Raw genomic sequence first — 26,612 nt, forward strand, 5'->3', positions numbered from 1 at the left:
CTTACTTCCCCAATAACCTGCTAACTCATTGAAGCTAAGCAGTGTTGGGCCTGGTTAGTACTTGGGTGGGAGACCACATGGAAACACCAGGTGCTGTAGGTTTTTTCACATTACTTGCAAATTGTTAATATCATGCTAATGTCATGCTAATATCAAATTGCTAATATCATGTCCTGTAGGTCTTTTTACATTACCAACACTTGATTTTTTTCAGTAATCCAATACAGTTAGGAAACTTTTTTATTAGCTTACCTGGTGATAGAAGCAGAAGAGGGCAAAAAAGTGCCTGTATCTCACCTACAGCCATACCACATTGGATAGGCCCAATCTCGTCTGATCTTGGAAGTTAAGCAGTGTTGGGCCTGGTTAGTACTTGGGTGGGAGACCACATGGGAACACCAGGTGCTGTAGGTTTTTTCACAATACTGGCAAATTGTTTTTATTCTCTAGCTATTTAAATTGGAAACTTTTTCTTTTTATTGCCAGCACTGACATTTGGAAGAGGTCAAACAGACACAATAGCCATCACCTAAAGACTTACCACACTGTTTAGGCCCAATTCCAACTGCTTTTGGCAGCTAAACAGTGTTGAGCCTCTTTAGTAGTTTAATTTAAGACCCCCTGCTAATATAATGTCCTGTAGGTCTTTTTACATTACCAACACATGATTTTTTTCATTAAGCCAATACAGTTAGGAAACTTTTTTAATTAGCTTACCTGGTGATAGAAGTAGAAGAGGGCAAAAAAGTGCCTGTATCTCACCTACAGCCATACCACATTGGATAGGCCCAATCTCGTCTGATATTTGAAGCTTAGCAGTGTTGGGCCTGGTTAGTACTTGGGTGGGAGACCACATGGGAACACCAGGTGCTGTAGGTTTTTTCACATTACAGGAAAATTGTTTTTATTCTCTAGCTATTTAAATTGGAAACTTTTTCTTTTTATTGCCAGCACAGACATTTGGAAGAGGTCAAACAGACACAATAGCCATCACCTAAAGACTTACCACACTGTTTAGGCTCAATTCCAACTGCTTTTGGCAGCTAAACAGTGTTGAGCCTCTTTTGTAGTTTCATTTAAGACCCCCTGCTAATATCATGTCCTGTAGGTCTTTTTACATTACCAACACATGATTTTTTTTAGTAAGCCAATACAGTTAGGAAACTTTTATATTAGCTTACCTGGTGATAGAAGTAGAAGAGGGCAAAAAAGTGCCTGTATCTCACCTACAGCCCTACCACATTGGATAGGCAAAATCTCGTCTGATCTTGGAAGCTAAGCAGTGTTGGGCCTGGTTAGTACTTGGGTGGGAGACCACATGGGAACACCAGGTGCTGTAGGTTTTTTCACATTACAGGCAAATTGTTTTTATTCTCTAGCTATTTATATTGGAAACTTTTTCGTTTTATTGCCAGCACAGACATTTGGAAGAGGTCAAACAGACACAATAGCCATCACCTAAAGACTTACCACACTGTTTAGGCTCAATTCCAACTGCTTTTGGCAGCTAAACAGTGTTGAGCCTGTTTAGTAGTTTAATTTAAGACCCCCTGCTAATATCATGTCCTGTAGGTCTTTTTACATTACCAACACATGATTTTTTTTAAGTAAGCCAATACAGTTAGGAAACTTTTTATTAGCTTACCTTGTGATAGAAGTAGAAGAGGGCAAAAAAGTGCCTGTATCTCACCTACAGCCCTACCACATTGGATAGGCCCAATCTCGTCTGATCTTGGAAGCTAAGCAGTGTTGGGCCTGGTTAGTACTTGGGTGGGAGACCAACTGGGAACACCAGGTGCTGTAGGTTTTTTCACATTACTGGCAAATTGTTTTTATTCTCTAGCTATTTATATTGGAAACTTTTTCTTTTTATTGCCAGCACAGACATTTGGAAGAGGTCAAACAGACACAATAGCCATCACCTAAAGACTTACCACACTGTTTAGGCTCAATTCCAACTGCTTTTGGCAGCTAAACAGTGTTGAGCCTCTTTTGTAGTTTAATTTAAGACCCCCTGCTAATATCATGTCCTGTAGGTCTTTTTACATTACCAACACATGATTTTTTTCAGTAAGCCAATACAGTTAGGAAACTTTTGTATTAGCTTACCTGGTGATAGAAGTAGAAGAGGGCAAAAAAGTGCCTGTATCTCACCTACAGCCATACCACATTGGATAGGCCCAATCTCGTCTGATCTTGGAAGCTAAGCAGTGTTGGGCCTGGTTAGTGCTTGGGTGGGAGACCACATGGGAACACCAGGTGCTGTAGGTTTTTTCACATTATTGGCAAATTGTTTTTATTCTCTAGCTATTTATATTGGAAACTTTTTCTTTTTATTGCCAGCACAGACATTTGGAAGAGGTCAAACAGACACAATAGCCATCACCTAAAGACTTACCACACTGTTTAGGCTCAATTCCAACTGCTTTTGGCAGCTAAACAGTGTTGAGCCTCTTTTGTAGTTTAATTTAAGACCCCCTGCTAATATCATGTCCTGTAGGTCTTTTTACATTACCAACACATGATTTTTTTCAGTAAGCCAATACAGTTAGGAAACTTTTGTATTAGCTTAGCTGGTGATAGAAGTAGAAGAGGGCAAAAAAAAGCTTTTAACTCACCTACAGCCCTACCACATTGGCTAGGCCCAATCTCGTCTGATCTTGGAAGCTAAGCAGTGTTGGGCCTGGTTAGTACTTGGGTGGGAGACCACGTGGGAACACCAGGTGCTGTAGGTTTTTTCACATTACAGGCAAATTGTTTTTATTCTCTAGCTATTTAAATTGGAAACTTTTTCTTTTTATTGCCAGTACAGACATTTGGAAGAGGTCAAACAGACACAATAGCCATCACCTAAAGACTTACCACACTGTTTAGGCCCAATTCCAACTGCTTTTGGCAGCTAAACAGTGTTGAGCCTGTTTAGTAGTTTAATTTAAGACCCCCTGCTAATATCATGTCCTGTAGGTCTTTTTACATTACCAACACATGATTTTTTTTAGTAAGCCAATACAGTTAGGAAACTTTTATATTAGCTTACCTGGTGATAGAAGTAGAAGAGGGCAAAAAAGTGCCTGTATCTCACCTACAGCCATACCACATTGGATAGGCCCAATCTCGTCTGATCTTGGAAGCTAAGCAGTGTTGGGCCTGGTTAGCACTTGGGTGGGAGACCAACTGGGAACACCAGGTGCTGTAGGTTTTTTCACATTACTGGCAAATTGTTTTTATTCTCTAGCTATTTATATTGGAAACTTTTTCTTTTTATTGCCAGCACAGACATTTGGAAGAGGTCAAACAGACACAATAGCCATCACCTAAAGACTTACCACACTGTTTAGGCTCAATTTCCAACTGCTTTTGGCAGCTAAACAGTGTTGAGCCTCTTTTGTAGTTTAATTTAAGACCCCCTGCTAATATCATGTCATGTAGGTCTTTTTACATTACCAACACATGATTTTTTTCAGTAAGCCAATATAGTTAGGAAACTTTTGTATTAGCTTACCTGGTGATAGAAGTAGAAGAGGGCAAAAAAGTGCCTGTATCTCACCTACAGCCCTACCACATTGGATAGGCCCAATCTCGTCTGATCTTGGAAGCTAAGCAGTGTTGGGCCTGGTTAGTACTTGGGTGGGAAACCACATGGGAACACCAGGTGCTGTAGGTTTTTTGACATTACAGGCAAATTGTTTTTATTCTCTAGCTATTTAAATTGGAAACTTTTTCTTTTTATTGCCAGTACAGACATTTGGAAGAGGTCAAACAGACACAATAGCCATCACCTAAAGACTTACCACACTGTTTAGGCCCAATTCCAACTGCTTTTGGCAGCTAAACAGTGTTGAGCCTCTTTAGTAGTTTAATTTAAGACCCCCTGCTAATATCATGTCCTGTAGGTCTTTTTACATTACCAACACATGATTTTTTTCAGTAAGCCAATACAGTTAGGAAACGTTTTTATTAGCTTACCTGGTGATAGAAGTAGAAGAGGGCAAAAAAGTGCCTGTGTCTCACCTACAGCCCTACCACATTGGATAGGCCCAATCTCTTCTGATCTTGGAAGCTAAGCAGTGTTGGGCCTGGTTAGTACTTGGGTGGGAGACCACATGGAAACACCAGGTGCTGTAGGTTTTTTCACATTACAGGCAAATTGTTTTTATTCTTTAGCTATTTAAATTGGAAACTTTTTCTTTTTATTGCCAGTACAGACATTTGGAAGAGGTCAAACAGACACAATAGCCATCACCTAAAGACTTACCACACTGTTTAGGCCCAATTCCAACTGCTTTTGGCAGCTAAACAGTGTTGAGCCTGTTTAGTAGTTTAATTTAAGACCCCCTGCTAATATCATGTCCTGTAGGTCTTTTTACATTACCAACACATGATTTTTTTTAAGTAAGCCAATACAGTTAGGAAACTTTTTTTTTAGCTTACCTTGTGATAGAAGTAGAAGAGGGCAAAAAAGTGCCTGTATCTCACCTACAGCCATACCACATTGGATAGGCCCAATCTCGTCTGATCTTGGAAGCTAAGCAGTGTTGGGCCTGGTTAGTACTTGGGTGGGAGACCACCTGGGAACACCAGGTGCTGTAGGTTTTTTCACATTACTGGCAAATTGTTTTTATTCTCTAGCTATTTAAATTGGAAACTTTTTCTTTTTATTGCCAGCACAGACATTTGGAAGAGGTCAAACAGACACAATAGCCATCACCTAAAGACTTACCACACTGTTTAGGCTCAATTCCAACTGCTTTTGGCAGCTAAACAGTGTTGAGCCTCTTTTGTAGTTTAATTTAAGACCCCCTGCTAATATCATGTCCTGTAGGTCTTTTTACATTACCAACACATGATTTTTTTCAGTAAGCCAATACAGTTAGGAAACTTTTGTATTAGCTTACCTGGTGATAGAAGTAGAAGAGGGCAAAAAAGTGCCTTTAACTCACCTACAGCCATACCACATTGGATAGGCCCAATCTCGTCTGATCTTGGAAGCTAAGCAGTGTTGGGCCTGGTTAGTACTTGGGTGGGAGACCACATGGGAACACCAGGTGCTGTAGGTTTTTTCACATTACAGGCAAATTGTTTTTATTCTCTAGCTATTTAAATTGGAAAAATTTTCTTTTTATTGCCAGTACAGACATTTGGAAGAGGTCAAACAGACACAATAGCCATCACCTAAAGACTTACCACACTGTTTAGGCCCAATTCCAACTGCTTTTGGCAGCTAAACAGTGTTGAGCCTCTTTAGTAGTTTAATTTAAGACCCCCTGCTAATATCATGTCCTGTAGGTCTTTTTACATTACCAACACATGATTTTTTTCAGTAAGCCAATACAGTTAGGAAACGTTTTTATTAGCTTACCTGGTGATAGAAGTAGAAGAGGGCAAAAAAGTGCCTGTGTCTCACCTACAGCCCTACCACATTGGATAGGCCCAATCTCTTCTGATCTTGGAAGCTAAGCAGTGTTGGGCCTGGTTAGTACTTGGTTGGGAGACCACATGGAAACACCAGGTGCTGTAGGTTTTTTCACATTACAGGCAAATTGTTTTTATTCTCTAGCTATTTAAATTGGAAACTTTTTCTTTTTATTGCCAGTACAGACATTTGGAAGAGGTCAAACAGACACAATAGCCATCACCTAAAGACTTACCACACTGTTTAGGCCCAATTCCAACTGCTTTTGGCAGCTAAACAGTGTTGAGCCTGTTTAGTAGTTTAATTTAAGACCCCCTGCTAAGATCATGTCCTGTAGGTCTTTTTACATTACCAACACATGATTTTTTTTAAGTAAGCCAATACAGTTAGGAAACTTTTTTATTAGCTTACCTGGTGATAGAAGTAGAAAGTGCAAAAAAGTGCCTGTATCTCACCTACAGCCATACCACATTGGATAGGCCCAATCTCGTCTGATCTTGGAAGCTAAGCAGTGTTGGGCCTGGTTAGTACTTGGGTGGAAGACCACCTGGGAACACCAGGTGCTGTAGGTTTTTTCACATTACTGGCAAATTGTTTTTATTCTCTAGCTATTTAAATTGGAAACTTTTTCTTTTTATTGCCAGCACAGACATTTGGAAGAGGTCAAACAGACACAATAGCCATCACCTAAAGACTTACCACACTGTTTAGGCTCAATTCCAACTGCTTTTGGCAGCTTAACAGTGTTGAGCCTCTTTTGTAGTTTAATTTAAGCCCCCCTGCTAATATCATGTCCTGTAGGTCTTTTTACATTACCAACACATGATTTTTTTTAGTAAGCCAATACAGTTAGGAAACTTTTGTATTAGCTTACCTGGTGATAGAAGTAGAAGAGGGCAAAAAAGTGCCTGTATCTCACCTACAGCCATACCACATTGGATAGGCCCAATCTCGTCTGATCTTGGAAGCTAAGCAGAGTTGGGCCTGGTTAGTACTTGGGTGGGAGACCACCTGGGAACACCAGGTGCTGTAGGTTTTTTCACATTACTGGAAAAATTGTTTTTTTTCTCTAGCTATTTATATTGGAAACTTTTTCTTTTTATTGCCAGCACAGACATTTGGAAGAGGTCAAACAGACACAATAGCCATCACCTAAAGACTTACCACACTGTTTAGGCTCAATTCCAACTGCTTTTGGCAGCTAAACAGTGTTGAGCCTCTTTTGTAGTTTAATTTAAGACCCCCTGCTAATATCATGTCCTGTAGGTCTTTTTACATTACCAACACATGATTTTTTTCAGTAAGCCAATACAGTTAGGAAACTTTTGTATTAGCTTAGCTGGTGATAGAAGTAGAAGAGGGCAAAAAAAAGCTTTTAACTCACCTACAGCCCTACCACATTGGCTAGGCCCAATCTCGTCTGATCTTGGAAGCTAAGCAGTGTTGGGCCTGGTTAGTACTTGGGTGGGAGACCACGTGGGAACACCAGGTGCTGTAGGTTTTTTCACATTACTGGCAAATTGTTTTTATTCTCTAGCTATTTAAATTGGAAACTTTTTCTTTTTATTGCCAGTACAGACATTTGGAAGAGGTCAAACAGACACAATAGCCATCACCTAAAGACTTACCACACTGTTTAGGCCCAATTCCAACTGCTTTTGGCAGCTAAACAGTGTTGAGCCTCTTTAGTAGTTTAATTTAAGACCCCCTGCTAATATCATGTCCTGTAGGTCTTTTTACATTACCAACACATGATTTTTTTCAGTAAGCCAATACAGTTAGGAAACTTTTTTATTAGCTTACCTGGTGATAGAAGTAGAAGAGGGCAAAAAAGTGCCTGTATCTCACCTACAGCCATACCACATTGGATAGGCCCAATCTCGTCTGATCTTGGAAGCTAAGCAGTGTTGGGACTGGTTAGTACTTGGGTGGGAGACCACATGGGAACACCAGGTGCTGTAGGTTTTTTCACATTACAGGCAAATTGTTTTTATTCTCTAGCTATTTAAATTGGACATTTTTTCTTTTTATTGCCAGTACAGACATTTGGAAGAGGTCAAACAGACACAATAGCCATCACCTAAAGACTTACCACACTGTTTAGGCCCAATTCCAACTGCTTTTGGCAGCTAAACAGTGTTGAGCCTGTTTAGTAGTTTAATTTAAGACCCCCTGCTAAGATCATGTCCTGTAGGTCTTTTTACATTACCAACACATGATTTTTTTTAAGTAAGCCAATACAGTTAGGAAACTTTTTTATTAGCTTACCTGGTGATAGAAGTAGAAGAGGGCAAAAAAGTGCCTGTATCTCACCTACAGCCATACCACATTGGATAGGCCCAATCTCGTCTGATCTTGGAAGCTAAGCAGTGTTGGGCCTGGTTAGTACTTGGGTGGGAGACCACCTGGGAACACCAGGTGCTGTAGGTTTTTTCACATTACTGGCAAATTGTTTTTATTCTCTAGCTATTTAAATTGGAAACTTTTTCTTTTTATTGCCAGCACAGACATTTGGAAGAGGTCAAACAGACACAATAGCCATCACCTAAAGACTTACCACACTATTTAGGCTCAATTCCAACTGCTTTTGGCAGCTAAACAGTGTTGAGCCTCTTTTGTAGTTTAATTTAAGCCCCCCTGCTAATATCATGTCCTGTAGGTCTTTTTACATTACCAACACATGATTTTTTTTAGTAAGCCAATACAGTTAGGAAACTTTTGTATTAGCTTACCTGGTGATAGAAGTAGAAGAGGGCAAAAAAGTGCCTGTATCTCACCTACAGCCATACCACATTGGATAGGCCCAATCTCGTCTGATCTTGGAAGCTAAGCAGTGTTGGGCCTGGTTAGTACTTGGGTGGGAGACCACCTGGGAACACCAGGTGCTGTAGGTTTTTTCACATTACTGGCAAATTGTTTTTATTCTCTAGCTATTTATATTGGAAACTTTTTCTTTTTATTGCCAGCACAGACATTTGGAAGAGGTCAAACAGACACAATAGCCATCACCTAAAGACTTACCACACTGTTTAGGCTCAATTCCAACTGCTTTTGGCAGCTAAACAGTGTTGAGCCTCTTTTGTAGTTTAATTTAAGCCCCCCTGCTAATATCATGTCCTGTAGGTCTTTTTACATTACCAACACATGATTTTTTTTAGTAAGCCAATACAGTTAGGAAACTTTTGTATTAGCTTACCTGGTGATAGAAGTAGAAGAGGGCAAAAAAGTGCCTGTATCTCACCTACAGCCATACCACATTGAATAGGCCCAATCTCGTCTGATCTTTGAAGCTTAGCAGTGTTGGGCCTGGTTAGTACTTGGGTGGGAGACCACATGGGAACACCAGGTGCTGTAGGTTTTTTCACATTACAGGAAAATTGTTTTTATTCTCTAGCTATTTAAATTGGAAACTTTTTCTTTTTATTGCCAGCACAGACATTTGGAAGAGGTCAAACAGACACAATAGCCATCACCTAAAGACTTACCACACTGTTTAGGCTCAATTCCAACTGCTTTTGGCAGCTAAACAGTGTTGAGCCTCTTTTGTAGTTTCATTTAAGACCCCCTGCTAATATCATGTCCTGTAGGTCTTTTTACATTACCAACACATGATTTTTTTTAAGTAAGCCAATACAGTTAGGAAACTTTTTTATTAGCTTACCTTGTGATAGAAGTAGAAGAGGGCAAAAAAGTGCCTGTATCTCACCTACAGCCCTACCACATTGGATAGGCCCAATCTCGTCTGATCTTGGAAGCTAAGCAGTGTTGGGCCTGGTTAGTACTTGGGTGGGAGACCAACTGGGAACACCAGGTGCTGTAGGTTTTTTCACATTACTGGCAAATTGTTTTTATTCTCTAGCTATTTATATTGGAAACTTTTTCTTTTTATTGCCAGCACAGACATTTGGAAGAGGTCAAACAGACACAATAGCCATCACCTAAAGACTTACCACACTGTTTAGGCTCAATTCCAACTGCTTTTGGCAGCTAAACAGTGTTGAGCCTCTTTTGTAGTTTAATTTAAGACCCCCTGCTAATATCATGTCCTGTAGGTCTTTTTACATTACCAACACATGATTTTTTTCAGTAAGCCAATACAGTTAGGAAACTTTTGTATTAGCTTACCTGGTGATAGAAGTAGAAGAGGGCAAAAAAGTGCCTGTATCTCACCTACAGCCATACCACATTGGATAGGCCCAATCTCGTCTGATCTTGGAAGCTAAGCAGTGTTGGGCCTGGTTAGTACTTGGGTGGGAGACCACATGGGAACACCAGGTGCTGTAGGTTTTTTCACATTATTGGCAAATTGTTTTTATTCTCTAGCTATTTATATTGGAAACTTTTTCTTTTTATTGCCAGCACAGACATTTGGAAGAGGTCAAACAGACACAATAGCCATCACCTAAAGACTTACCACACTGTTTAGGCTCAATTCCAACTGCTTTTGGCAGCTAAACAGTGTTGAGCCTCTTTTGTAGTTTAATTTAAGACCCCCTGCTAATATCATGTCCTGTAGGTCTTTTTACATTACCAATACATGATTTTTTTCAGTAAGCCAATACAGTTAGGAAACTTTTGTATTAGCTTAGCTGGTGATAGAAGTAGAAGAGGGCAAAAAAAAGCTTTTAACTCACCTACAGCCCTACCACATTGGCTAGGCCCAATCTCGTCTGATCTTGGAAGCTAAGCAGTGTTGGGCCTGGTTAGTACTTGGGTGGGAGACCACGTGGGAACACCAGGTGCTGTAGGTTTTTTCACATTACAGGCAAATTGTTTTTATTCTCTAGCTATTTAAATTGGAAACTTTTTCTTTTTATTGCCAGTACAGACATTTGGAAGAGGTCAAACAGACACAATAGCCATCACCTAAAGACTTACCACACTGTTTAGGCCCAATTCCAACTGCTTTTGGCAGCTAAACAGTGTTGAGCCTGTTTAGTAGTTTAATTTAAGACCCCCTGCTAATATCATGTCCTGTAGGTCTTTTTACATTACCAACACATGATTTTTTTTAGTAAGCCAATACAGTTAGGAAACTTTTATATTAGCTTACCTGGTGATAGAAGTAGAAGAGGGCAAAAAAGTGCTTGTATCTCACCTACAGCCATACCACATTGGATAGGCCCAATCTCGTCTGATCTTGGAAGCTAAGCAGTGTTGGGCCTGGAAAGCACTTGGGTGGGAGACCAACTGGGAACACCAGGTGCTGTAGGTTTTTTCACATTACTGGCAAATTGTTTTTATTCTCTAGCTATTTATATTGGAAACTTTTTCTTTTTATTGCCAGCACAGACATTTGGAAGAGGTCAAACAGACACAATAGCCATCACCTAAAGACTTACCACACTGTTTAGGCTCAATTCCAACTGCTTTTGGCAGCTAAACAGTGTTGAGCCTCTTTTGTAGTTTAATTTAAGCCCCCCTGCTAATATCATGTCCTGTAGGTCTTTTTACATTACCAACACATGATTTTTTTTAGTAAGCCAATACAGTTAGGAAACTTTTGTATTAGCTTACCTGGTGATAGAAGTAGAAGAGGGCAAAAAAGTGCCTGTATCTCACCTACAGCCATACCACATTGAATAGGCCCAATCTCGTCTGATCTTGGAAGCTAAGCAGTGTTGGGCCTGGTTAGCACTTGGGTGGGAGACCAACTGGGAACACCAGGTGCTGTAGGTTTTTTCACATTACTGGCAAATTGTTTTTATTCTCTAGCTATTTATATTGGAAACTTTTTCTTTTTATTGCCAGCACAGACATTTGGAAGAGGTCAAACAGACACAATAGCCATCACCTAAAGACTTACCACACTGTTTAGGCTCAATTCCAACTGCTTTTGGCAGCTAAACAGTGTTGAGCCTCTTTTGTAGTTTCATTTAAGACCCCCTGCTAATATCATGTCCTGTAGGTCTTTTTACATTACCAACACATGATTTTTTTTAAGTAAGCCAATACAGTTAGGAAACTTTTTTATTAGCTTACCTTGTGATAGAAGTAGAAGAGGGCAAAAAAGTGCCTGCATCTCACCTACAGCCCTACCACATTGGATAGGCCCAATCTCGTCTGATCTTGGAAGCTAAGCAGTGTTGGGCCTGGTTAGTACTTGGGTGGGAGACCAACTGGGAACACCAGGTGCTGTAGGTTTTTTCACATTACTGGCAAATTGTTTTTATTCTCTAGCTATTTATATTGGAAACTTTTTCTTTTTATTGCCAGCACAGACATTTGGAAGAGGTCAAACAGACACAATAGCCATCACCTAAAGACTTACCACACTGTTTAGGCTCAATTCCAACTGCTTTTGGCAGCTAAACAGTGTTGAGCCTCTTTTGTAGTTTAATTTAAGACCCCCTGCTAATATCATGTCCTGTAGGTCTTTTTACATTACCAACACATGATTTTTTTCAGTAAGCCAATACAGTTAGGAAACTTTTGTATTAGCTTACCTGGTGATAGAAGTAGAAGAGGGCAAAAAAGTGCCTGTATCTCACCTACAGCCATACCACATTGGATAGGCCCAATCTCGTCTGATCTTGGAAGCTAAGCAGTGTTGGGCCTGGTTAGTACTTGGGTGGGAGACCACATGGGAACACCAGGTGCTGTAGGTTTTTTCACATTATTGGCAAATTGTTTTTATTCTCTAGCTATTTATATTGGAAACTTTTTCTTTTTATTGCCAGCACAGACATTTGGAAGAGGTCAAACAGACACAATAGCCATCACCTAAAGACTTACCACACTGTTTAGGCTCAATTCCAACTGCTTTTGGCAGCTAAACTGTGTTGAGCCTCTTTTGTAGTTTAATTTAAGACCCCCTGCTAATATCATGTCCTGTAGGTCTTTTTACATTACCAACACATGATTTTTTTCAGTAAGCCAATACAGTTAGGAAACTTTTTTATTAGCTTACCTGGTGATAGAAGTAGAAGAGGGCAAAAAAGTGCCTGTGTCTCACCTACAGCCATACCACATTGGATAGGCCCAATCTCGTCTGATCTTGGAAGCTAAGCAGTGTTGGGCCTGGTTAGTACTTGGGTGGGAGACCACATGGGAACACCAGGTGCTGTAGGTTTTTTCACATTACAGGCAAATTGTTTTTATTCTCTAGCTATTTAAATTGGAAACTTTTTCTTTTTATTGCCAGTACAGACATTTGGAAGAGGTCAAACAGACACAATAGCAATCACCTAAAGACTTACCACACTGTTTAGGCCCAATTCCAACTGCTTTTGGCAGCTAAACAGTGTTGAGCCTCTTTAGTAGTTTAATTTAAGACCCCCTGCTAATATAATGTCCTGTAGGTCTTTTTACATTACCAACACATGATTTTTTTCAGTAAGCCAATACAGTTAGGAAACTTTTTTATTAGCTTACCTGGTGATAGAAGTAGAAGAGGGCAAAAAAGTGCCTGTATCTCACCTACAGCCATACCACATTGGATAGTCCCAATCTCGTCTGATCTTGGAAGCTAAGCAGTGTTGGGCTTGGTTAGTACTTGGGTGGGAGACCACATGGGAACACCAGGTGCTGTAGGTTTTTTCACATTACAGGCAAATTGTTTTTATTCTCTAGCTATTTAAATTGGAAACTTTTTCTTTTTATTGCCAGTACAGACATTTGGAAGAGGTCAAACAGACACAATAGCCATCACCTAAAGACTTACCACACTGTTTAGGCCCAATTCCAACTGCTTCTGGCAGCTAAACAGTGTTGAGCCTCTTTAGTAGTTTAATTTAAGACCCCCTGCTAATATCATGTCCTGTAGGTCTTTTTACATTACCAACACATGATTTTTTTCAGTAAGCCAATACAGTTAGGAAACTTTTTTATTAGCTTACCTGGTGATAGAAGTAGAAGAGGGCAAAAAAGTGCCTGTATCTCACCTACAGCCATACCACATTGGATAGGCCCAATCTCGTCTGATCTTGGAAGCTAAGCAGTGTTGGGACTGGTTAGTACTTGGGTGGGAGACCACATGGGAACACCAGGTGCTGTAGGTTTTTTCACATTACAGGCAAATTGTTTTTATTCTCTAGCTATTTAAATTGGACATTTTTTCTTTTTATTGCCAGTACAGACATTTGGAAGAGGTCAAACAGACACAATAGCCATCACCTAAAGACTTACCACACTGTTTAGGCCCAATTCCAACTGCTTTTGGCAGCTAAACAGTGTTGAGCCTGTTTAGTAGTTTAATTTAAGACCCCCTGCTAAGATCATGTCCTGTAGGTCTTTTTACATTACCAACACATGATTTTTTTTAAGTAAGCCAATACAGTTAGGAAACTTTTTTATTAGCTTACCTGGTGATAGAAGTAGAAGAGGGCAAAAAAGTGCCTGTATCTCACCTACAGCCATACCACATTGGATAGGCCCAATCTCGTCTGATCTTGGAAGCTAAGCAGTGTTGGGCCTGGTTAGTACTTGGGTGGGAGACCACCTGGGAACACCAGGTGCTGTAGGTTTTTTCACATTACTGGCAAATTGTTTTTATTCTCTAGCTATTTAAATTGGAAACTTTTTCTTTTTATTGCCAGCACAGACATTTGGAAGAGGTCAAACAGACACAATAGCCATCACCTAAAGACTTACCACACTGTTTAGGCTCAATTCCAACTGCTTTTGGCAGCTAAACAGTGTTGAGCCTCTTTTGTAGTTTAATTTAAGCCCCCCTGCTAATATCATGTCCTGTAGGTCTTTTTACATTACCAACACATGATTTTTTTTAGTAAGCCAATACAGTTAGGAAACTTTTGTATTAGCTTACCTGGTGATAGAAGTAGAAGAGGGCAAAAAAGTGCCTGTATCTCACCTACAGCCATACCACATTGGATAGGCCCAATCTCGTCTGATCTTGGAAGCTAAGCAGTGTTGGGCCTGGTTAGTACTTGGGTGGGAGACCACCTGGGAACACCAGGTGCTGTAGGTTTTTTCACATTACTGGCAAATTGTTTTTATTCTCTAGCTATTTATATTGGAAACTTTTTCTTTTTATTGCCAGCACAGACATTTGGAAGAGGTCAAACAGACACAATAGCCATCACCTAAAGACTTACCACACTGTTTAGGCTCAATTCCAACTGCTTTTGGCAGCTAAACAGTGTTGAGCCTCTTTTGTAGTTTAATTTAAGCCCCCCTGCTAATATCATGTCCTGTAGGTCTTTTTACATTACCAACACATGATTTTTTTTAGTAAGCCAATACAGTTAGGAAACTTTTGTATTAGCTTACCTGGTGATAGAAGTAGAAGAGGGCAAAAAAGTGCCTGTATCTCACCTACAGCCATACCACATTGAATAGGCCCAATCTCGTCTGATCTTTGAAGCTTAGCAGTGTTGGGCCTGGTTAGTACTTGGGTGGGAGACCACATGGGAACACCAGGTGCTGTAGGTTTTTTCACATTACAGGAAAATTGTTTTTATTCTCTAGCTATTTAAATTGGAAACTTTTTCTTTTTATTGCCAGCACAGACATTTGGAAGAGGTCAAACAGACACAATAGCCATCACCTAAAGACTTACCACACTGTTTAGGCTCAATTCCAACTGCTTTTGGCAGCTAAACAGTGTTGAGCCTCTTTTGTAGTTTCATTTAAGACCCCCTGCTAATATCATGTCCTGTAGGTCTTTTTACATTACCAACACATGATTTTTTTTAGTAAGCCAATACAGTTAGGAAACTTTTATATTAGCTTACCTGGTGATAGAAGTAGAAGAGGGCAAAAAAGTGCCTGTATCTCACCTACAGCCCTACCACATTGGATAGGCCCAATCTCGTCTGATCTTGGAAGCTAAGCAGTGTTGGGCCTGGTTAGTACTTGGGTGGGAGACCACATGGGAACACCAGGTGCTGTAGGTTTTTTCACATTACAGGCAAATTGTTTTTATTCTCTAGCTATTTATATTGGAAACTTTTTCGTTTTATTGCCAGCACAGACATTTGGAAGAGGTCAAACAGACACAATAGCCATCACCTAAAGACTTACCACACTGTTTAGGCTCAATTCCAACTGCTTTTGGCAGCTAAACAGTGTTGAGCCTGTTTAGTAGTTTAATTTAAGACCCCCTGCTAATATCATGTCCTGTAGGTCTTTTTACATTACCAACACATGATTTTTTTTAAGTAAGCCAATACAGTTAGGAAACTTTTTTATTAGCTTACCTTGTGATAGAAGTAGAAGAGGGCAAAAAAGTGCCTGTATCTCACCTACAGCCCTACCACATTGGATAGGCCCAATCTCGTCTGATCTTGGAATCTAAGCAGTGTTGGGCCTGGTTAGTACTTGGGTGGGAGACCAACTGGGAACACCAGGTGCTGTAGGTTTTTTCACATTACTGGCAAATTGTTTTTATTCTCTAGCTATTTATATTGGAAACTTTTTCTTTTTATTGCCAGCACAGACATTTGGAAGAGGTCAAACAGACACAATAGCCATCACCTAAAGACTTACCACACTGTTTAGGCTCAATTCCAACTGCTTTTGGCAGCTAAACAGTGTTGAGCCTCTTTTGTAGTTTAATTTAAGACCCCCTGCTAATATCATGTCCTGTAGGTCTTTTTACATTACCAACACATGATTTTTTTCAGTAAGCCAATACAGTTAGGAAACTTTTGTATTAGCTTACCTGGTGATAGAAGTAGAAGAGGGCAAAAAAGTGCCTGTATCTCACCTACAGCCATACCACATTGGATAGGCCCAATCTCGTCTGATCTTGGAAGCTAAGCAGTGTTGGGCCTGGTTAGTACTTGGGTGGGAGACCACATGGGAACACCAGGTGCTGTAGGTTTTTTCACATTATTGGCAAATTGTTTTTATTCTCTAGCTATTTATATTGGAAACTTTTTCTTTTTATTGCCAGCACAGACATTTGGAAGAGGTCAAACAGACACAATAGCCATCACCTAAAGACTTACCACACTGTTTAGGCTCAATTCCAACTGCTTTTGGCAGCTAAACAGTGTTGAGCCTCTTTTGTAGTTTAATTTAAGACCCCCTGCTAATATCATGTCCTGTAGGTCTTTTTACATTACCAATACATGATTTTTTTCAGTAAGCCAATACAGTTAGGAAACTTTTGTATTAGCTTAGCTGGTGATAGAAGTAGAAGAGGGCAAAAAAAAGCTTTTAACTCACCTACAGCCCTACCACATTGGCTAGGCCCAATCTCGTCTGATCTTGGAAGCTAAGCAGTGTTGGGCCTGGTTAGTACTTGGGTGGGAGACCACGTGGGAACACCAGGTGCTGTAGGTTTTTTCACATTACAGGCAAATTGTTTTTATTCTCTAGCTATTTAAATTGGAAACTTTTTCTTTTTATTGCCAGTACAGACATTTGGAAGAGGTCAAACAGACACAATAGCCATCACCTAAAGACTTACCACACTGTTTAGGCCCAATTCCAACTGCTTTTGGCAGCTAAACAGTGTTGAGCCTGTTTAGTAGTTTAATTTAAGACCCCCTGCTAATATCATGTCCTGTAGGTCTTTTTACATTACCAACACATGATTTTTTTTAGTAAGCCAATACAGTTAGGAAACTTTTATATTAGCTTACCTGGTGATAGAAGTAGAAGAGGGCAAAAAAGTGCCTGTATCTCACCTACAGCCATACCACATTGGATAGGCCCAATCTCGTCTGATCTTGGAAGCTAAGCAGTGTTGGGCCTGGTTAGCACTTGGGTGGGAGACCAACTGGGAACACCAGGTGCTGTAGGTTTTTTCACATTACTGGCAAATTGTTTTTATTCTCTAGCTATTTATATTGGAAACTTTTTCTTTTTATTGCCAGCACAGACATTTGGAAGAGGTCAAACAGACACAATAGCCATCACCTAAAGACTTACCACACTGTTTAGGCTCAATTCCAACTGCTTTTGGCAGCTAAACAGTGTTGAGCCTCTTTTGTAGTTTAATTTAAGCCCCCCTGCTAATATCATGTCCTGTAGGTCTTTTTACATTACCAACACATGATTTTTTTTAGTAAGCCAATACAGTTAGGAAACTTTTGTATTAGCTTACCTGGTGATAGAAGTAGAAGAGGGCAAAAAAGTGCCTGTATCTCACCTACAGCCATACCACATTGAATAGGCCCAATCTCGTCTGATCTTTGAAGCTTAGCAGTGTTGGGCCTGGTTAGTACTTGGGTGGGAGACCACATGGGAACACCAGGTGCTGTAGGTTTTTTCACATTACAGGAAAATTGTTTTTATTCTCTAGCTATTTAAATTGGAAACTTTTTCTTTTTATTGCCAGCACAGACATTTGGAAGAGGTCAAACAGACACAATAGCCATCACCTAAAGACTTACCACACTGTTTAGGCTCAATTCCAACTGCTTTTGGCAGCTAAACAGTGTTGAGCCTCTTTTGTAGTTTCATTTAAGACCCCCTGCTAATATCATGTCCTGTAGGTCTTTTTACATTACCAACACATGATTTTTTTTAGTAAGCCAATACAGTTAGGAAACTTTTATATTAGCTTACCTGGTGATAGAAGTAGAAGAGGGCAAAAAAGTGCCTGTATCTCACCTACAGCCCTACCACATTGGATAGGCCCAATCTCGTCTGATCTTGGAAGCTAAGCAGTGTTGGGCCTGGTTAGTACTTGGGTGGGAGACCACATGGGAACACCAGGTGCTGTAGGTTTTTTCACATTACAGGCAAATTGTTTTTATTCTCTAGCTATTTATATTGGAAACTTTTTCGTTTTATTGCCAGCACAGACATTTGGAAGAGGTCAAACAGACACAATAGCCATCACCTAAAGACTTACCACACTGTTTAGGCTCAATTCCAACTGCTTTTGGCAGCTAAACAGTGTTGAGCCTGTTTAGTAGTTTAATTTAAGACCCCCTGCTAATATCATGTCCTGTAGGTCTTTTTACATTACCAACACATGATTTTTTTTAAGTAAGCCAATACAGTTAGGAAACTTTTTTATTAGCTTACCTTGTGATAGAAGTAGAAGAGGGCAAAAAAGTGCCTGTATCTCACCTACAGCCCTACCACATTGGATAGGCCCAATCTCGTCTGATCTTGGAAGCTAAGCAGTGTTGGGCCTGGTTAGTACTTGGGTGGGAGACCAACTGGAAACACCAGGTGCTGTAGGTTTTTTCACATTACTGGCAAATTGTTTTTATTCTCTAGCTATTTATATTGGAAACTTTTTCTTTTTATTGCCAGCACAGACATTTGGAAGAGGTCAAACAGACACAATAGCCATCACCTAAAGACTTACCACACTGTTTAGGCTCAATTCCAACTGCTTTTGGCAGCTAAACAGTGTTGAGCCTCTTTTGTAGTTTAATTTAAGACCCCCTGCTAATATCATGTCCTGTAGGTCATTTTACATTACCAACACATGATTTTTTTCAGTAAGCCAATACAGTTAGGAAACTTTTGTATTAGCTTACCTGGTGATAGAAGTAGAAGAGGGCAAAAAAGTGCCTGTATCTCACCTACAGCCATACCACATTGGATAGGCCCAATCTCGTCTGATCTTGGAAGCTAAGCAGTGTTGGGCCTGGTTAGTACTTGGGTGGGAGACCACATGGGAACACCAGGTGCTGTAGGTTTTTTCACATTATTGGCAAATTGTTTTTATTCTCTAGCTATTTATATTGGAAACTTTTTCTTTTTATTGCCAGCACAGACATTTGGAAGAGGTCAAACAGACACAATAGCCATCACCTAAAGACTTACCACACTGTTTAGGCTCAATTCCAACTGCTTTTGGCAGCTAAACAGTGTTGAGCCTCTTTTGTAGTTTAATTTAAGACCCCCTGCTAATATCATGTCCTGTAGGTCTTTTTACATTACCAACACATGATTTTTTTCAGTAAGCCAATACAGTTAGGAAACTTTTGTATTGGCTTAGCTGGTGATAGAAGTAGAAGAGGGCAAAAAAAAGCTTTTAACTCACCTACAGCCCTACCACATTGGCTAGGCCCAATCTCGTCTGATCTTGGAAGCTAAGCAGTGTTGGGCCTGGTTAGTACTTGGGTGGGAGACCACGTGGGAACACCAGGTGCTGTAGGTTTTTTCACATTACAGGCAAATTGTTTTTATTCTCTAGCTATTTAAATTGGAAACTTTTTCTTTTATTGCCAGTACAGACATTTGGAAGAGGTCAAACAGACACAATAGCCATCACCTAAAGACTTACCACACTGTTTAGGCCCAATTCCAACTGCTTTTGGCAGCTAAACAGTGTTGAGCCTGTTTAGTAGTTTAATTTAAGACCCCCTGCTAATATCATGTCCTGTAGGTCTTTTTACATTACCAACACATGATTTTTTTTAGTAAGCCAATACAGTTAGGAAACTTTTATATTAGCTTACCTGGTGATAGAAGTAGAAGAGGGCAAAAAAGTGCCTGTATCTCACCTACAGCCATACCACATTGGATAGGCCCAATCTCGTCTGATCTTGGAAGCTAAGCAGTGTTGGGCCTGGTTAGCACTTGGGTGGGAGACCAACTGGGAACACCAGGTGCTGTAGGTTTTTTCACATTACTGGCAAATTGTTTTTATTCTCTAGCTATTTATATTGGAAACTTTTTCTTTTTATTGCCAGCACAGACATTTGGAAGAGGTCAAACAGACACAATAGCCATCACCTAAAGACTTACCACACTGTTTAGGCTCAATTTCCAACTGCTTTTGGCAGCTAAACAGTGTTGAGCCTCTTTTGTAGTTTAATTTAAGACCCCCTGCTAATATCATGTCATGTAGGTCTTTTTACATTACCAACACATGATTTTTTTCAGTAAGCCAATACAGTTAGGAAACTTTTGTATTAGCTTACCTGGTGATAGAAGTAGAAGAGGGCAAAAAAGTGCCTGTATCTCACCTACAGCCATACCACATTGGATAGGCCCAATCTCGTCTGATCTTGGAAGCTAAGCAGTGTTGGGCCTGGTTAGTACTTGGGTGGGAGACCACATGGGAACACCAGGTGCTGTAGGTTTTTTCACATTATTGGCAAATTGTTTTTATTCTCTAGCTATTTATATTGGAAACTTTTTCTTTTTATTGCCAGCACAGACATTTGGAAGAGGTCAAACAGACACAATAGCCATCACCTAAAGACTTACCACACTGTTTAGGCTCAATTCCAACTGCTTTTGGCAGCTAAACAGTGTTGAGCCTCTTTTGTAGTTTAATTTAAGACCCCCTGCTAATATCATGTCCTGTAGGTCTTTTTACATTACCAATACATGATTTTTTTCAGTAAGCCAATACAGTTAGGAAACTTTTGTATTAGCTTAGCTGGTGATAGAAGTAGAAGAGGGCAAAAAAAAGCTTTTAACTCACCTACAGCCCTACCACATTGGCTAGGCCCAATCTCGTCTGATCTTGGAAGCTAAGCAGTGTTGGGCCTGGTTAGTACTTGGGTGGGAGACCACGTGGGAACACCAGGTGCTGTAGGTTTTTTCACATTACAGGCAAATTGTTTTTATTCTCTAGCTATTTAAATTGGAAACTTTTTCTTTTTATTGCCAGTACAGACATTTGGAAGAGGTCAAACAGACACAATAGCCATCACCTAAAGACTTACCACACTGTTTAGGCCCAATTCCAACTGCTTTTGGCAGCTAAACAGTGTTGAGCCTGTTTAGTAGTTTAATTTAAGACCCCCTGCTAATATCATGTCCTGTAGGTCTTTTTACATTACCAACACATGATTTTTTTTAGTAAGCCAATACAGTTAGGAAACTTTTATATTAGCTTACCTGGTGATAGAAGTAGAAGAGGGCAAAAAAGTGCCTGTATCTCACCTACAGCCATACCACATTGGATAGGCCCAATCTCGTCTGATCTTGGAAGCTAAGCAGTGTTGGGCCTGGTTAGCACTTGGGTGGGAGACCAACTGGGAACACCAGGTGCTGTAGGTTTTTTCACATTACTGGCAAATTGTTTTTATTCTCTAGCTATTTATATTGGAAACTTTTTCTTTTTATTGCCAGCACAGACATTTGGAAGAGGTCAAACAGACACAATAGCCATCACCTAAAGACTTACCACACTGTTTAGGCTCAATTCCAACTGCTTTTGGCAGCTAAACAGTGTTGAGCCTCTTTTGTAGTTTAATTTAAGCCCCCCTGCTAATATCATGTCCTGTAGGTCTTTTTACATTACCAACACATGATTTTTTTTAGTAAGCCAATACAGTTAGGAAACTTTTGTATTAGCTTACCTGGTGATAGAAGTAGAAGAGGGCAAAAAAGTGCCTGTATCTCACCTACAGCCATACCACATTGAATAGGCCCAATCTCGTCTGATCTTTGAAGCTTAGCAGTGTTGGGCCTGGTTAGTACTTGGGTGGGAGACCACATGGGAACACCAGGTGCTGTAGGTTTTTTCACATTACAGGAAAATTGTTTTTATTCTCTAGCTATTTAAATTGGAAACTTTTTCTTTTTATTGCCAGTACAGACATTTGGAAGAGGTCAAACAGACACAATAGCCATCACCTAAAGACTTACCACACTGTTTAGGCCCAATTCCAACTGCTTTTGGCAGCTAAACAGTGTTGAGCCTCTTTAGTAGTTTAATTTAAGACCCCCTGCTAATATCATGTCCTGTAGGTCTTTTTACATTACCAACACATGATTTTTTTCAGTAAGCCAATACAGTTAGGAAACGTTTTTATTAGCTTACCTGGTGATAGAAGTAGAAGAGGGCAAAAAAGTGCCTGTGTCTCACCTACAGCCCTACCACATTGGATAGGCCCAATCTCTTCTGATCTTGGAAGCTAAGCAGTGTTGGGCCTGGTTAGTACTTGGGTGGGAGACCACATGGAAACACCAGGTGCTGTAGGTTTTTTCACATTACAGGCAAATTGTTTTTATTCTTTAACTATTTAAATTGGAAATTTTTTCTTTTTATTGCCAGTACAGACATTTGGAAGAGGTCAAACAGACACAATAGCCATCACCTAAAGACTTACCACACTGTTTAGGCCCAATTCCAACTGCTTTTGGCAGCTAAACAGTGTTGAGCCTGTTTAGTAGTTTAATTTAAGACCCCCTGCTAATATCATGTCCTGTAGGTCTTTTTACATTACCAACACATGATTTTTTTTAAGTAAGCCAATACAGTTAGGAAACTTTTTTTTTAGCTTACCTTGTGATAGAAGTAGAAGAGGGCAAAAAAGTGCCTGTATCTCACCTACAGCCATACCACATTGGATAGGCCCAATCTCGTCTGATCTTGGAAGCTAAGCAGTGTTGGGCCTGGTTAGTACTTGGGTGGGAGACCACCTGGGAACACCAGGTGCTGTAGGTTTTTTCACATTACTGGCAAATTGTTTTTATTCTCTAGCTATTTAAATTGGAAACTTTTTCTTTTTATTGCCAGCACAGACATTTGGAAGAGGTCAAACAGACACAATAGCCATCACCTAAAGACTTACCACACTGTTTAGGCTCAATTCCAACTGCTTTTGGCAGCTAAACAGTGTTGAGCCTCTTTTGTAGTTTAATTTAAGACCCCCTGCTAATATCATGTCCTGTAGGTCTTTTTACATTACCAACACATGATTTTTTTCAGTAAGCCAATACAGTTAGGAAACTTTTGTATTAGCTTACCTGGTGATAGAAGTAGAAGAGGGCAAAAAAGTGCCTTTAACTCACCTACAGCCATACCACATTGGATAGGCCCAATCTCGTCTGATCTTGGAAGCTAAGCAGTGTTGGGCCTGGTTAGTACTTGGGTGGGAGACCACATGGGAACACCAGGTGCTGTAGTTTTTTTCACATTACAGGCAAATTGTTTTTATTCTCTAGCTATTTAAATTGGAAAATTTTTCTTTTTATTGCCAGTACAGACATTTGGAAGAGGTCAAACAGACACAATAGCCATCACCTAAAGACTTACCACACTGTTTAGGCCCAATTCCAACTGCTTTTGGCATCTAAACAGTGTTGAGCCTCTTTAGTAGTTTAATTTAAGACCCCCTGCTAATATCATGTCCTGTAGGTCTTTTTACATTACCAACACATGATTTTTTTCAGTAAGCCAATACAGTTAGGAAACGTTTTTATTAGCTTACCTGGTGATAGAAGTAGAAGAGGGCAAAAAAGTGCCTGTGTCTCACCTACAGCCCTACCACATTGGATAGGCCCAATCTCTTCTGATCTTGGAAGCTAAGCAGTGTTGGGCCTGGTTAGTACTTGGTTGGGAGACCACATGGAAACACCAGGTGCTGTAGGTTTTTTCACATTACAGGCAAATTGTTTTTATTCTCTAGCTATTTAAATTGGAAACTTTTTCTTTTTATTGCCAGTACAGACATTTGGAAGAGGTCAAACAGACACAATAGCCATCACCTAAAGACTTACCACACTGTTTAGGCCCAATTCCAACTGCTTTTGGCAGCTAAACAGTGTTCAGCCTGTTTAGTAGTTTAATTTAAGACCCCCTGCTAATATCATGTCCTGTAGGTCTTTTTACATTACCAACACATGATTTTTTTTAAGTAAGCCAATACAGTTAGGAAACTTTTTTTTTAGCTTACCTTGTGATAGAAGTAGAAGAGGGCAAAAAAGTGCCTGTATCTCACCTACAGCCATACCACATTGGATAGGCCCAATCTCGTCTGATCTTGAAAGCTAAGCAGTGTTGGGCCTGGTTAGTACTTGGGTGGGAGACCACCTGGGAACACCAGGTGCTGTAGGTTTTTTCACATTACTGGCAAATTGTTTTTATTCTCTAGCTATTTAAATTGGAAACTTTTTCTTTTTATTGCCAGCACAGACATTTGGAAGAGGTCAAACAGACACAATAGCCATCACCTAAAGACTTACCACACTGTTTAGGCTCAATTCCAACTGCTTTTGGCAGCTAAACAGTGTTGAGCCTCTTTTGTAGTTTAATTTAAGACCCCCTGCTAATATCATGTCCTGTAGGTCTTTTTACATTACCAACACATGATTTTTTTCAGTAAGCCAATACAGTTAGGAAACTTTTGTATTAGCTTACCTGGTGATAGAAGTAGAAGAGGGCAAAAAAGTGCCTTTAACTCACCTACAGCCATACCACATTGGATAGGCCCAATCTCATCTGATCTTGGAAGCTAAGCAGTGTTGGGACTGGTTAGTACTTGGGTGGGAGACCACATGGGAACACCAGGTGCTGTAGGTTTTTTCACATTACAGGCAAATTGTTTTTATTCTCTAGCTATTTAAATTGGAAAAATGTTCTTTTTATTGCCAGTACAGACATTTGGAAGAGGTCAAACAGACACAATAGCCATCACCTAAAGACTTACCACACTGTTTAGGCCCAATTCCAACTGCTTTTGGCAGCTAAACAGTGTTGAGCCTCTTTAGTAGTTTAATTTAAGACCCCCTGCTAATATCATGTCCTGTAGGTCTTTTTACATTACCAACACATGATTTTTTTCAGTAAGCCAATACAGTTAGGAAACTTTTTTATTAGCTTACCTGGTGATAGAAGTAGAAGAGGGCAAAAAAGTGCCTGTATCTCACTTACAGCCATACCACATTGGATAGGCCCAATCTCGTCTGATCTTGGAAGCTAAGCAGTGTTGGGCCTGGTTAATACTTGGGTGGGAGACCACATGGGAACACCAGGTGCTGTAATTTTTTTCACATTACAGGCAAATTGTTTTTATTCTCTAGCTATTTAAATTGGAAACTTTTTCTTTTTCTTGCCAGTACAGACATTTGGAAGAGGTCAAACAGACACAATAGCCATCACCTAAAGACTTACCACACTGTTTAGGCCAAATTCCAACTGCTTTTGGCAGCTAAACAGTGTTAAGCCTGTTTAGTAGTTTAATTTAAGACCCCCTGCTAATATCATGTCCTGTAGGTCTTTTTACATTACCAACACATGATTTTTTTTAAGTAAGCCAATACAGTTAGGAAACTTTTTTATTAGCTTACCTGGTGATAGAAGTAGAAGAGGGCAAAAAAGTGCCTGTATCTCACCTACAGCCATACCACATTGGATAGGCCCAATCTCGTCTGATCTTGGAAGCTAAGCAGTGTTGGGCCTGGTTAGTACTTGGGTGGGAGACCACCTGGGAACACCAGGTGCTGTAGGTTTTTTCACATTACTGGCAAATTGTTTTTATTCTCTAGCTATTTATATTGGAAACTTTTTCTTTTTATTGCCAGCACAGACATTTGGAAGAGGTCAAACAGACACAATAGCCATCACCTAAAGACTTACCACACTGTTTAGGCTCAATTCCAACTGCTTTTGGCAGCTAAACAGTGTTGAGCCTCTTTTGTAGTTTAATTTAAGACCCCCTGCTAATATCATGTACTGTAGGTCTTTTTACATTACCAACACATGATTTTTTTCAGTAAGCCAATACAGTTAGGAAACTTTTGTATTAGCTTACCTGGTGATAGAAGTAGAAGAGGGCAAAAAAGTGCCTTTAACTCACCTACATCCATACCACATTGGATAGGCCCAATCTCGTCTGATCTTGGAAGCTAAGCAGTGTTGGGCCTGGTTAGTACTTGGGTGGGAGACCACATGGGATCACCAGGTGCTGTAGGTTTTTTCACATTACTGGCAAATTGTTTTTATTCTCTAGCTATTTAAATTGGAAGCTTTTTCTTTTTATTGCCAGTACAGACATTTGGAAGAGGTCAAACAGACACAATAGCCATCACCTAAAGACTTACCACACTGTTTAGGCCCAATTCCAACTGCTTTTGGCAGCTAAACAGTGTTGAGCCTCTTTAGTAGTTTAATTTAAGACCCCCTGCTAATATCATGTCCTGTAGGTCTTTTTACATTACCAACACATGATTTTTTTTAAGTAAGCCAATACAGTTAGGAAACTTTTTTATTAGCTTACCTGGTGATAGAAGTAGAAGAGGGCAAAAAAGTGCCTGTATCTCACCTACAGCCATACCACATTGGATAGTCCCAATCTCGTCTGATCTTGGAAGCTAAGCAGTGTTGGGCTTGGTTAGTACTTGGGTGGGAGACCACATGGGAACACCAGGTGCTGTAGGTTTTTTCACATTACAGGCAAATTGTTTTTATTCTCTAGCTATTTAAATTGGAAACTTTTTCTTTTTCTTGCCAGTACAGACATTTGGAAGAGGTCAAACAGACACAATAGCCATCACCTAAAGACTTACCACACTGTTTAGGCCCAATTCCAACTGCTTCTGGCAGGTAAACAGTGTTGAGCCTCTTTAGTAGTTTAATTTA

At 39.9% G+C, this 26,612-nt stretch overlaps 44 non-coding genes and 13 pseudogenes across 44 annotated transcripts; all 57 read left to right on the forward strand.

Moving 5' to 3' along the window:
- The first annotated feature begins 295 nt into the window (after window positions 1-295).
- On the forward strand, window positions 296-414 carry LOC146052189 (5S ribosomal RNA). The gene has a single exon (XR_014467211.1). It is a non-coding gene; the product is annotated as a 5S ribosomal RNA (ribosomal RNA).
- Window positions 415-760: 346 nt separating this feature from the next.
- Window positions 761-879, forward strand: LOC146052712 (5S ribosomal RNA; annotated as a pseudogene).
- Window positions 880-1,224: 345 nt separating this feature from the next.
- Window positions 1,225-1,343, forward strand: LOC146052702 (5S ribosomal RNA; annotated as a pseudogene).
- Window positions 1,344-1,688: 345 nt separating this feature from the next.
- On the forward strand, window positions 1,689-1,807 carry LOC146052552 (5S ribosomal RNA). Its single transcript, XR_014467540.1, has one exon. It is a non-coding gene; the product is annotated as a 5S ribosomal RNA (ribosomal RNA).
- A 345-nt stretch (window positions 1,808-2,152) lies between these two features.
- LOC146052530 (5S ribosomal RNA) lies at window positions 2,153-2,271 on the forward strand. Its single transcript, XR_014467520.1, has one exon. It is a non-coding gene; the product is annotated as a 5S ribosomal RNA (ribosomal RNA).
- Window positions 2,272-2,616: 345 nt separating this feature from the next.
- Window positions 2,617-2,735, forward strand: LOC146052561 (5S ribosomal RNA). The gene has a single exon (XR_014467548.1). It is a non-coding gene; the product is annotated as a 5S ribosomal RNA (ribosomal RNA).
- Window positions 2,736-3,080: 345 nt separating this feature from the next.
- Window positions 3,081-3,199, forward strand: LOC146052624 (5S ribosomal RNA). Its single transcript, XR_014467604.1, has one exon. It is a non-coding gene; the product is annotated as a 5S ribosomal RNA (ribosomal RNA).
- A 346-nt stretch (window positions 3,200-3,545) lies between these two features.
- Window positions 3,546-3,664, forward strand: LOC146052560 (5S ribosomal RNA). Its single transcript, XR_014467547.1, has one exon. It is a non-coding gene; the product is annotated as a 5S ribosomal RNA (ribosomal RNA).
- A 345-nt stretch (window positions 3,665-4,009) lies between these two features.
- LOC146052640 (5S ribosomal RNA) lies at window positions 4,010-4,128 on the forward strand (annotated as a pseudogene).
- Window positions 4,129-4,474: 346 nt separating this feature from the next.
- On the forward strand, window positions 4,475-4,593 carry LOC146052214 (5S ribosomal RNA). Its single transcript, XR_014467233.1, has one exon. It is a non-coding gene; the product is annotated as a 5S ribosomal RNA (ribosomal RNA).
- Window positions 4,594-4,938: 345 nt separating this feature from the next.
- LOC146052593 (5S ribosomal RNA) lies at window positions 4,939-5,057 on the forward strand. Its single transcript, XR_014467577.1, has one exon. It is a non-coding gene; the product is annotated as a 5S ribosomal RNA (ribosomal RNA).
- Window positions 5,058-5,402: 345 nt separating this feature from the next.
- LOC146052668 (5S ribosomal RNA) lies at window positions 5,403-5,521 on the forward strand (annotated as a pseudogene).
- Window positions 5,522-5,866: 345 nt separating this feature from the next.
- On the forward strand, window positions 5,867-5,985 carry LOC146052359 (5S ribosomal RNA). Its single transcript, XR_014467364.1, has one exon. It is a non-coding gene; the product is annotated as a 5S ribosomal RNA (ribosomal RNA).
- Window positions 5,986-6,330: 345 nt separating this feature from the next.
- LOC146052358 (5S ribosomal RNA) lies at window positions 6,331-6,449 on the forward strand. Its single transcript, XR_014467363.1, has one exon. It is a non-coding gene; the product is annotated as a 5S ribosomal RNA (ribosomal RNA).
- A 346-nt stretch (window positions 6,450-6,795) lies between these two features.
- Window positions 6,796-6,914, forward strand: LOC146052562 (5S ribosomal RNA). Its single transcript, XR_014467549.1, has one exon. It is a non-coding gene; the product is annotated as a 5S ribosomal RNA (ribosomal RNA).
- A 345-nt stretch (window positions 6,915-7,259) lies between these two features.
- Window positions 7,260-7,378, forward strand: LOC146052582 (5S ribosomal RNA). The gene has a single exon (XR_014467567.1). It is a non-coding gene; the product is annotated as a 5S ribosomal RNA (ribosomal RNA).
- A 346-nt stretch (window positions 7,379-7,724) lies between these two features.
- On the forward strand, window positions 7,725-7,843 carry LOC146052226 (5S ribosomal RNA). Its single transcript, XR_014467244.1, has one exon. It is a non-coding gene; the product is annotated as a 5S ribosomal RNA (ribosomal RNA).
- Window positions 7,844-8,188: 345 nt separating this feature from the next.
- Window positions 8,189-8,307, forward strand: LOC146052238 (5S ribosomal RNA). Its single transcript, XR_014467255.1, has one exon. It is a non-coding gene; the product is annotated as a 5S ribosomal RNA (ribosomal RNA).
- A 345-nt stretch (window positions 8,308-8,652) lies between these two features.
- Window positions 8,653-8,771, forward strand: LOC146052656 (5S ribosomal RNA; annotated as a pseudogene).
- A 346-nt stretch (window positions 8,772-9,117) lies between these two features.
- On the forward strand, window positions 9,118-9,236 carry LOC146052553 (5S ribosomal RNA). Its single transcript, XR_014467541.1, has one exon. It is a non-coding gene; the product is annotated as a 5S ribosomal RNA (ribosomal RNA).
- A 345-nt stretch (window positions 9,237-9,581) lies between these two features.
- LOC146052605 (5S ribosomal RNA) lies at window positions 9,582-9,700 on the forward strand. Its single transcript, XR_014467588.1, has one exon. It is a non-coding gene; the product is annotated as a 5S ribosomal RNA (ribosomal RNA).
- A 345-nt stretch (window positions 9,701-10,045) lies between these two features.
- Window positions 10,046-10,164, forward strand: LOC146052563 (5S ribosomal RNA). Its single transcript, XR_014467550.1, has one exon. It is a non-coding gene; the product is annotated as a 5S ribosomal RNA (ribosomal RNA).
- Window positions 10,165-10,509: 345 nt separating this feature from the next.
- Window positions 10,510-10,628, forward strand: LOC146052652 (5S ribosomal RNA; annotated as a pseudogene).
- A 345-nt stretch (window positions 10,629-10,973) lies between these two features.
- Window positions 10,974-11,092, forward strand: LOC146052623 (5S ribosomal RNA). The gene has a single exon (XR_014467603.1). It is a non-coding gene; the product is annotated as a 5S ribosomal RNA (ribosomal RNA).
- Window positions 11,093-11,438: 346 nt separating this feature from the next.
- On the forward strand, window positions 11,439-11,557 carry LOC146052554 (5S ribosomal RNA). Its single transcript, XR_014467542.1, has one exon. It is a non-coding gene; the product is annotated as a 5S ribosomal RNA (ribosomal RNA).
- Window positions 11,558-11,902: 345 nt separating this feature from the next.
- LOC146052617 (5S ribosomal RNA) lies at window positions 11,903-12,021 on the forward strand. The gene has a single exon (XR_014467599.1). It is a non-coding gene; the product is annotated as a 5S ribosomal RNA (ribosomal RNA).
- Window positions 12,022-12,366: 345 nt separating this feature from the next.
- Window positions 12,367-12,485, forward strand: LOC146052630 (5S ribosomal RNA). The gene has a single exon (XR_014467610.1). It is a non-coding gene; the product is annotated as a 5S ribosomal RNA (ribosomal RNA).
- Window positions 12,486-12,830: 345 nt separating this feature from the next.
- Window positions 12,831-12,949, forward strand: LOC146052371 (5S ribosomal RNA). Its single transcript, XR_014467375.1, has one exon. It is a non-coding gene; the product is annotated as a 5S ribosomal RNA (ribosomal RNA).
- A 345-nt stretch (window positions 12,950-13,294) lies between these two features.
- LOC146052583 (5S ribosomal RNA) lies at window positions 13,295-13,413 on the forward strand. The gene has a single exon (XR_014467568.1). It is a non-coding gene; the product is annotated as a 5S ribosomal RNA (ribosomal RNA).
- Window positions 13,414-13,759: 346 nt separating this feature from the next.
- LOC146052250 (5S ribosomal RNA) lies at window positions 13,760-13,878 on the forward strand. The gene has a single exon (XR_014467266.1). It is a non-coding gene; the product is annotated as a 5S ribosomal RNA (ribosomal RNA).
- Window positions 13,879-14,223: 345 nt separating this feature from the next.
- LOC146052262 (5S ribosomal RNA) lies at window positions 14,224-14,342 on the forward strand. The gene has a single exon (XR_014467277.1). It is a non-coding gene; the product is annotated as a 5S ribosomal RNA (ribosomal RNA).
- A 345-nt stretch (window positions 14,343-14,687) lies between these two features.
- LOC146052657 (5S ribosomal RNA) lies at window positions 14,688-14,806 on the forward strand (annotated as a pseudogene).
- A 345-nt stretch (window positions 14,807-15,151) lies between these two features.
- On the forward strand, window positions 15,152-15,270 carry LOC146052438 (5S ribosomal RNA). Its single transcript, XR_014467436.1, has one exon. It is a non-coding gene; the product is annotated as a 5S ribosomal RNA (ribosomal RNA).
- Window positions 15,271-15,616: 346 nt separating this feature from the next.
- On the forward strand, window positions 15,617-15,735 carry LOC146052449 (5S ribosomal RNA). The gene has a single exon (XR_014467446.1). It is a non-coding gene; the product is annotated as a 5S ribosomal RNA (ribosomal RNA).
- Window positions 15,736-16,080: 345 nt separating this feature from the next.
- On the forward strand, window positions 16,081-16,199 carry LOC146052642 (5S ribosomal RNA). The gene has a single exon (XR_014467615.1). It is a non-coding gene; the product is annotated as a 5S ribosomal RNA (ribosomal RNA).
- A 345-nt stretch (window positions 16,200-16,544) lies between these two features.
- Window positions 16,545-16,663, forward strand: LOC146052564 (5S ribosomal RNA). Its single transcript, XR_014467551.1, has one exon. It is a non-coding gene; the product is annotated as a 5S ribosomal RNA (ribosomal RNA).
- A 345-nt stretch (window positions 16,664-17,008) lies between these two features.
- LOC146052625 (5S ribosomal RNA) lies at window positions 17,009-17,127 on the forward strand. The gene has a single exon (XR_014467605.1). It is a non-coding gene; the product is annotated as a 5S ribosomal RNA (ribosomal RNA).
- A 345-nt stretch (window positions 17,128-17,472) lies between these two features.
- On the forward strand, window positions 17,473-17,591 carry LOC146052658 (5S ribosomal RNA; annotated as a pseudogene).
- A 345-nt stretch (window positions 17,592-17,936) lies between these two features.
- Window positions 17,937-18,055, forward strand: LOC146052439 (5S ribosomal RNA). Its single transcript, XR_014467437.1, has one exon. It is a non-coding gene; the product is annotated as a 5S ribosomal RNA (ribosomal RNA).
- Window positions 18,056-18,401: 346 nt separating this feature from the next.
- LOC146052645 (5S ribosomal RNA) lies at window positions 18,402-18,520 on the forward strand (annotated as a pseudogene).
- Window positions 18,521-18,865: 345 nt separating this feature from the next.
- Window positions 18,866-18,984, forward strand: LOC146052654 (5S ribosomal RNA). The gene has a single exon (XR_014467616.1). It is a non-coding gene; the product is annotated as a 5S ribosomal RNA (ribosomal RNA).
- Window positions 18,985-19,329: 345 nt separating this feature from the next.
- On the forward strand, window positions 19,330-19,448 carry LOC146052565 (5S ribosomal RNA). The gene has a single exon (XR_014467552.1). It is a non-coding gene; the product is annotated as a 5S ribosomal RNA (ribosomal RNA).
- A 344-nt stretch (window positions 19,449-19,792) lies between these two features.
- Window positions 19,793-19,911, forward strand: LOC146052626 (5S ribosomal RNA). The gene has a single exon (XR_014467606.1). It is a non-coding gene; the product is annotated as a 5S ribosomal RNA (ribosomal RNA).
- A 346-nt stretch (window positions 19,912-20,257) lies between these two features.
- Window positions 20,258-20,376, forward strand: LOC146052667 (5S ribosomal RNA). Its single transcript, XR_014467617.1, has one exon. It is a non-coding gene; the product is annotated as a 5S ribosomal RNA (ribosomal RNA).
- Window positions 20,377-20,721: 345 nt separating this feature from the next.
- Window positions 20,722-20,840, forward strand: LOC146052567 (5S ribosomal RNA). Its single transcript, XR_014467553.1, has one exon. It is a non-coding gene; the product is annotated as a 5S ribosomal RNA (ribosomal RNA).
- Window positions 20,841-21,185: 345 nt separating this feature from the next.
- LOC146052627 (5S ribosomal RNA) lies at window positions 21,186-21,304 on the forward strand. Its single transcript, XR_014467607.1, has one exon. It is a non-coding gene; the product is annotated as a 5S ribosomal RNA (ribosomal RNA).
- Window positions 21,305-21,649: 345 nt separating this feature from the next.
- Window positions 21,650-21,768, forward strand: LOC146052659 (5S ribosomal RNA; annotated as a pseudogene).
- Window positions 21,769-22,113: 345 nt separating this feature from the next.
- Window positions 22,114-22,232, forward strand: LOC146052641 (5S ribosomal RNA; annotated as a pseudogene).
- Window positions 22,233-22,578: 346 nt separating this feature from the next.
- On the forward strand, window positions 22,579-22,697 carry LOC146052274 (5S ribosomal RNA). The gene has a single exon (XR_014467288.1). It is a non-coding gene; the product is annotated as a 5S ribosomal RNA (ribosomal RNA).
- Window positions 22,698-23,042: 345 nt separating this feature from the next.
- On the forward strand, window positions 23,043-23,161 carry LOC146052363 (5S ribosomal RNA). Its single transcript, XR_014467368.1, has one exon. It is a non-coding gene; the product is annotated as a 5S ribosomal RNA (ribosomal RNA).
- A 345-nt stretch (window positions 23,162-23,506) lies between these two features.
- On the forward strand, window positions 23,507-23,625 carry LOC146052669 (5S ribosomal RNA; annotated as a pseudogene).
- Window positions 23,626-23,971: 346 nt separating this feature from the next.
- LOC146052370 (5S ribosomal RNA) lies at window positions 23,972-24,090 on the forward strand. The gene has a single exon (XR_014467374.1). It is a non-coding gene; the product is annotated as a 5S ribosomal RNA (ribosomal RNA).
- A 345-nt stretch (window positions 24,091-24,435) lies between these two features.
- LOC146052547 (5S ribosomal RNA) lies at window positions 24,436-24,554 on the forward strand. The gene has a single exon (XR_014467535.1). It is a non-coding gene; the product is annotated as a 5S ribosomal RNA (ribosomal RNA).
- Window positions 24,555-24,899: 345 nt separating this feature from the next.
- LOC146052592 (5S ribosomal RNA) lies at window positions 24,900-25,018 on the forward strand. Its single transcript, XR_014467576.1, has one exon. It is a non-coding gene; the product is annotated as a 5S ribosomal RNA (ribosomal RNA).
- Window positions 25,019-25,364: 346 nt separating this feature from the next.
- LOC146052286 (5S ribosomal RNA) lies at window positions 25,365-25,483 on the forward strand. The gene has a single exon (XR_014467299.1). It is a non-coding gene; the product is annotated as a 5S ribosomal RNA (ribosomal RNA).
- A 345-nt stretch (window positions 25,484-25,828) lies between these two features.
- Window positions 25,829-25,947, forward strand: LOC146052661 (5S ribosomal RNA; annotated as a pseudogene).
- A 346-nt stretch (window positions 25,948-26,293) lies between these two features.
- LOC146052372 (5S ribosomal RNA) lies at window positions 26,294-26,412 on the forward strand. The gene has a single exon (XR_014467376.1). It is a non-coding gene; the product is annotated as a 5S ribosomal RNA (ribosomal RNA).
- Window positions 26,413-26,612: the final 200 nt, after the last annotated feature.

Source organism: Crinia signifera, unplaced genomic scaffold, assembly GCF_055691185.1.
Source record: "Crinia signifera unplaced genomic scaffold, ASM5569118v1 HAP2_SCAFFOLD_111, whole genome shotgun sequence".
Taxonomy (NCBI): Eukaryota; Metazoa; Chordata; class Amphibia; order Anura; family Myobatrachidae; genus Crinia; species Crinia signifera.